Source organism: Lolium perenne, chromosome 3, assembly GCF_019359855.2.
Source record: "Lolium perenne isolate Kyuss_39 chromosome 3, Kyuss_2.0, whole genome shotgun sequence".
Classification (NCBI taxonomy): domain Eukaryota; kingdom Viridiplantae; phylum Streptophyta; class Magnoliopsida; order Poales; family Poaceae; genus Lolium; species Lolium perenne.
The window spans coordinates 3478169-3485049 of record NC_067246.2 but is presented as its reverse complement, the minus strand read 5'-3'; the positions used below and the strand labels follow the sequence as shown (position 1 = coordinate 3485049).

The window sequence follows — 6881 nt, the reverse complement described above, 5'->3', positions numbered from 1 at the left end:
CGGCCTCCTCCCGGGCGAGCTCTTTGGTGGATTTGGGTCGAAAATTGTTTGCTTTTACACTACTGTTGTATAGAGTATAGTAGAACGCCATTTTGCCATCGTAGTCGTGCTGTATTTTCAGCACACTGATGTGTAGCTTAATGTGAGTAGTGAATCCTGGTTAAGACTGAGAAATTAGCAATTGATGTTACGTTTCCGCTGTTATATATCAGATTATTAGCTTTAATTGTTCCATCAGTCTCTAATTGAGAACTCCAGTAGCACAACACCATTACCAGGTTAACCTGATACCAGTAGAACGTGAGTATGAATGTTCCATTGTCTAATTATTTCTTTCCGTTGTCTAATTATGTCAGCATGATTCCCACAAGGACTGTATCCTCCAGGATTTTGATAAATAATCCATACTTGGTCTATAAATTGCACATTGATTTGGTTGTGTTTCAATCACTGTAATGAGAAATTAGTAACTCTCGGTTCACAATTTGGTTTCCAGTTATCCACCCGAGAGGTTGCTTTAGATAATTAGCAGCAAATTATGTAATTAGTAATTTGGTGGTACCTGCTGCTCAACGACATACTCACATATCTATGTTCTGTTCTCATATTTTTCAGTTATGTTTGCTTGTTTTTGTGGGTCTTTGATGCAATCTGAATTTCTCATCAAGTTTGCACTACTGTTGTACTTGTATGCCAACCTCGCTGTGTATACTTTTTGTTTTGTGCACAGGAACCTCGCCGTGTATACTTAACCTGCCACTGACAGTGGTTCCTTAATAAGAATGGTAAATTAGTAATGGTCGTTTCTTCTGTTATATATCATATTATTAGCTGTAATTGTTCCACCTGTTTCAAATTGAGCACTCCATTAGCACAACACAAACATCAGGTTAACCTGAAACCTGGCTCTACTTCAGGTTCTGTAGAAATTCGCCAGTGATGTATGTTATGGTTTAGATTATTAGAAAAAATATACAATTGATTTCCAAAGAGTATAAATAGCACAGAGATTGGTTCATTTTCAATCTCAGTTATGAGCCGAGAGGTCCTACATTCTCATTACAAATAAACCGCGTCATTTTGCATTGAAAATGAAACAGTGTCAGTTTATAGAGCATATTGCATCATTTTCAGGCCTTCGGCCGCACAATTTCCTAGCATATTTTAACCATCCTACTAAGGTAGCTACAGAAGAAAACATAACAGAAATAGCTATCATAGGTTTCCAAGATTTTTACTCTATTTTCATTTGCTTTTTTTGCCTTCTTTTCGTACCTTTTCCTGAATTCATCCTAGGCTGAAGAGGATGTCAACAGGAGCAGCTTCTGCTTCTTCCTTATGTTCCAATTTACTAGACCATCCGGGTCCTGCTTCCAGCCATCCAAGTAACCTGTCCAAGACAGCAGCCGAACAAATATTTATCACAATAAATTTATTATTGCTGAACCATTTACCGGCTAGCTGTTCAAAGTTAACTCCCATGGTACACTTAAAGAAATCAGATAGCTCATTCCACCAGTGTTTGGCAACAGCACATTCAAAAAAACATGTCGATATGGTCTCTTTTTCAGCACAGAACAAGCACTCAAGATTAGCTAAAGACTGTCTCTTGTTTAAATTATCTCTAGTAAGAAGCTTATTATGACTTAACAGCCACAAGAAGACACGAACTCTGGGAGGTATATATAACTTCCACAGAGCCGGGATATGCACCTATTGAAAATCCCTGAAATTCACAACAGCATATAAAGATTGCACATGATGTAACCCAGAAGAATTCATTTTCCAAAGAATTCTTTCCTGACCTACAGAAAGATATTTTTCCTCAAAACCTAATATTTGGATTTGCAGGATTGAGGCTACATCATTTCCCTTTTCCACCGTGCACTTATTCCCTAATACGAGTGAGCATTTTCTAGGGGTTAACAACTGTCCTGTTGCTTTCTCATATTTGTTAAGGAGCACTTTAACTTTGTTTGCCTGGTCCACATTAGCTTCAAAGAACAAGAGACTGTCGTCTACAAACAGCAGATGTGATATACAGACTTTCAACTCTCTGATCTGTCCTTTATCAATCTCATCTTGCAGAAGCCTAGAGAGGCCATCAGCCACAAAAAGAAGAGATATGGACATAGAGGATAACCTTGACGCGTGCCTCTTGAAGGAGCAAAACTTTGCAGAACATCTTCATTCAAACGAACTGAGTATTTGACAGTCTTAACACAAGTCATCGCCCATTTAATCCACTGTCTAGCAAAGCCCAGCTTTTCAAGAATTCCTTCCAGATAATTCCAATCTACTCTATCATATGTCGTACCAAATCCAGCTTGTAAGCACCAAATTTACCTTTCCTGTCCGAGATTTTCATAGATATTGGCCAGTGATATATGTTATGATTTAGATTATTAGCAACAAATATACAATTGCGTTCCATAGTGTAGAAATAGCACACGGATTGCTTCATTTTCCTTATGTTCCAATCTACTAGACCATCCGGGTCCTCGCTTCCAGCCATCCAAGTAACCTGTCCAAGACAGTAGCCAAAAAATATTGATCACAAAAAATTTCTTATTGCTGAAGAATTTACCAGCTTGCTGTTCAAACTTAACTCCCATATCACAATTGAAGAAATCAGGTATTTCATTCAAGCAGTGTTTGGTAACAGCACATTCAGAAAACATGTGGAAAATGGTCTCTTTTTCAGCACAGAACAAGCACTCAACATTAGTTAAAGATTGTCTTTTGTTTAAATTGTCTCTAGTAAGAAGCTTATGATGACTTAACAGCCACAAGAAGACACGAACTCTGGGAGGTATATATAACTTTTGAAAACCCCTGAAATTCACGACAGCACATAAAGATTGCACATCATATAACTCAGAAGAATTTATTTTCCAAAGAATTCTGTCCTGATCTCCAGAAAGATGAGTTTCAGAGATCAAAGCAACCAACTATTTCCATCTACTAATAAGTTTACCATCTGTTTTGCACTAGTTCTATACTTGTATGCCAACCTCACGTTAACCTGAGACCTCATCCACGCTTGCGAAGCAATTTCACACCGCAAAAACGGAGATTAGTTCTGCTTCAATCTCTGTAATATTGCAATGTGTAGATTTTTTTTATCGAATAACAGGAGGTTACTCGCTGCTCCATTGCAAGAAGCCCACGAAAGGCAGGTTCAGGTTCAGCTCTCCCGCGAAGAGGAAGCTTTTTTCCATGTCTTTTTAGAAAGATACCAATGTGTATTAATTAGCAACAGTTGTATTTGTTCGTTTTCGTGGTCTTCGATGCATTCTGAATTTCTCATCTGTTTTGTTGGTCTTTGATATACTCTGAATTTCATATCTTTCCAGGAAACATATATTCTCAATCAGTGACTATGAGTGTTCCACTGTCTGAATATGTCACCAGGATTCCCAAAACAAGGACTGCATCACCTCCAGGATCAAATAAGCGTTGGCTTGTTCTAACTGATGAAGTCCAACAGCTGTTGCGTCTTTTGCTAAAGCTGATGCAAGATCTTACAACTAATAATCAGTCCCTATCCATTTTAAAAGCTCGCAATATTTTCGTGGAGGAAGTCTCCAGAATACCTCGTCTGCATGGAGAATCCCGAACAAGTTACAACGCCAATCTAGCAGCGAACAATTACAAAAGTCTTGGGGCGATATTCAGAGTAATAATTTTCAAAGGAGTGTCATCCTTGCCGCCTGATTTCCAAGAACTCCTCTGCCTAATGAGAACGAAAGGACACAGCCTCCCTACCTAATTCAGCGCCATTGCTCGCTGGTTCGGCCCCTTGACAAAAAGGAACTTTTTCTCCGTTTGTATTATCCTTGGAACAACCTTGTTTAGCATCGGCGTAATTCCAATATTTATAGACATGTGATGAAAAAGTTGTTGTTCCCCCAATACTGGGACAGACGCATCCAGGAAAACCAATACCTGAAAATGTATTACAAGGGAAGTACGTATAACCCAGTAGGCCCCAATGCTGCAAAGGAGGTCCTGCGATATACGAGGAACACCTACAGCCATCCTTGGGAGCATGCACGGGATTCAACAATGCAGCTAAGGTATAACCAAGCACAGCTGGCAGAGATGATGGAGGCTGCACTGCCCTTGGTTCTTCATAGTTTCCAGGTGGCGCTGAATGATCTAAAACTGCTAGAGGACATAGACGTCGAGGCTTTTTTTCGTTGATTTATGCAACAGGTTAGTTGTTTATTTATATATGTATAAGAATTTACACTGCCAACTAAATATTTTCTGACGAAATATGCATACACGCTGCAGGACAAAACCCGGAGCATACAAGGTACGAAATCCATACACTTGCGGCATCATGACTTCAACTTCATACAAATGAACCTGAATCTGAACTTCATACAAAGTCAATTCAAGCCAATCTGCCGACTCTCATAGCAACCAAAGCTTCACAAGGCCTGAACCTGAACCTGGAATAGTGATACATTTTGCAAACCTGAAACCCTAGCTGAACGTGTTAACCTTAGATAGAGGGGTTCAGCTGAAGCCCTTGGCCCTTTTCAAGATGGAGTGAACCATTGCCAAGAGCCCAAGCTTGAATCATGTAAACACTGAGACCGATTCCCAGGCACTTGCGTCGTTGCAGGATTCCAGAGAAGAAAACAGAGCAAGCATTATGTGTCGCTGCAGAATTTCATACTCTCTTTACGAGGCTGCTTTCGCCCACACTTCACATTATCGTATTATTATTGATCTTGTTTGTTGTATTGTATTGGTTTTGAGAAACTGCTAGATCTCTGTATAGTTTAGTGATGAAATAATTCATGCTTCTAAATAGTACGTCACTCGGTATGTCAACTGAGGGAGCAGCTGGTACCCATTTCTCTGCTTTTTGACTTTACCCATGCAAGCTTAGTTACCTTGTGCTGATTAGTTGTGTTCATTGTCATTCTGCCTGACGTTGGCTGTCCAAAACATGCAGTCAACATAGAATTGCATTTATAACAAAATCAATGGCCATTTCAAGTAAACAAACAGTTTGCATAGTTAGATGTAATAGGAAATCCATACAGATCCTCTGTTTTTGTTTCATTTCAAGGTAAGCACTGCGTCTTCTTGATTAAGGTGCGGCAACATGCACTTGCGCAATTGTTAAATATATTTTTAACACATGTCATAAGTTGTCCGTTCAAATTGATGGCCAAATTTGATACAATACGTGTGCCCTATATAAACATAGACAAAGTGCAGTACTACCTCACCCACACGAATCTTGTAAATCTAGACAGACGTATACCGTTTTTGTAGATCCACCGCTATAGATGCATTATACCATCATATCACCTGATATAAGACCTCATGTGGTCACTGAGGTAGACCAATATGGAGATGACAAGGACTCTTTCTCAAAACAAAATGCTGAAACTAAAATTATGTATTTATGAGTTCATCTAATTTCTCATAGAATTATGGCAAAATTGATAGTCAAATCTAGAGCGCGAAGACAAAGACTCAATGTAAATTTGAAAGGAAAGTGCAGTGGAAGACTGGTACCTGGGCGGCGGTCCTGTTCCTTTGGCCGCTGCTTGCATGCTATAGTGCTCTTCATGGCTGCGCCACAGCCCACAGGGCGATGGAGGATACATGGGATAGGTTGGAAAGATGGTGGTCTGTGAGTGCTGGACAATAGCTGGTGGATGTGCTTTGCGTCTGAGTGGCCCATGAGGTGCGATAATGGTATTCGGTGGATGTGTCGTCCTCGTCCGTGACCCATGCCATGGCCATGTGGAGGAGGTTGATTAACGTGCCCCTCGAATTTTTGTCAAAAAGGACCATCCTCTCCAATTCATTGACAAAAAGGACCACCTATGAGTAGAATTGACAAAAAAGACCACCTCATGTGTGGCGGCAGAGCCCCCTCGCCTGCCGCCACAGCCGGAGGCGGCAGGACCTGCCGCCGTTGCATGTGGCGGCATGTCCACCGTAATCAATGAATAGCGTCCTGATCGATGAACAGTGCACGTTAGCTACAAAATTTGTTAAATTTGTCTTTTTTGCTGAGCCTAAAATACAACGTATTTTACAGTGATTTTTTGCAGGGTTGTAGTGCATAGAGTTAGCTACATGTAGGTATTTTTTCGAATTTTTTGAGATGTTTTAAAAAAAATTCAAAATGGGCTACTATTCATAGATCAAGATAATGTGGACATGCCGCCACGGGCAACGGCGGCAGGTCCTGCCGCCTCCAGCTGTGGCGGCAGGCGACACGTGTCGCCTGGGAGCTGTGCCGCCACACAGGAGGTGGTCCTTTTTGTCAATTCTACTCACAGGTGGTTCTTTTTGTCAATGAATTGGGGAGGGTGGTCCTTTTTGCCAAAAATTCCATCATGTCGGCATCGACGTGCCACACGCCAGACCACATCTTCGCGCGTTAAAGATAGCCACTCATCCCATGAGCTGTTCCCATCCCAGCCTGTTATTTCCCTCTTTTCTTTTTCCTGTCCAATTTGTAGATTCGAGGTGTTTTGGGACCTTTCCCATGGTAAAATTGAAAATAGCATAGGGTCCATGCTCGCAAAGGGCATCCGATGCGCAGTTTCTTTACAGCCATGGAGTACTACTCACTCCGTCTAAAAATAAGTGTCTCAACTTTTTTTTAGATACGGATGTATCTATAGCTAAAATGCATCTAGATACATCTGTATCTGGACAAAAGTGAGATATTTATTTTTGGATGGATGTATAAATGTTCCTTTCTTTTCTCAAAAAGCGTTGAGGTAATCTTTCCTCCCTTGGTAAAAGTAGAAAACCCCCCATCGCGCACTTAACCGGATTTTTTGGGCTGTCGCACGTAACCGGATAATAATGTTATATAACAATAGACAGCCCGC

At 40.7% G+C, this 6881-nt stretch overlaps 1 long non-coding RNA gene across 1 annotated transcript; it reads right to left on the bottom strand.

Moving 5' to 3' along the window:
• Nucleotides 1-990: 990 nt before the first annotated feature.
• Nucleotides 991-5761, bottom strand: LOC127340632 (uncharacterized). The gene is made up of 3 exons (XR_007874616.2): nucleotides 5545-5761; nucleotides 2144-2524; nucleotides 991-1390 (listed from the first exon to the last, which is right to left on the bottom strand). It is a non-coding gene; the product is annotated as an uncharacterized lncRNA (long non-coding RNA).
• Between the last annotated feature and the right edge of the window lie 1120 nt (nucleotides 5762-6881).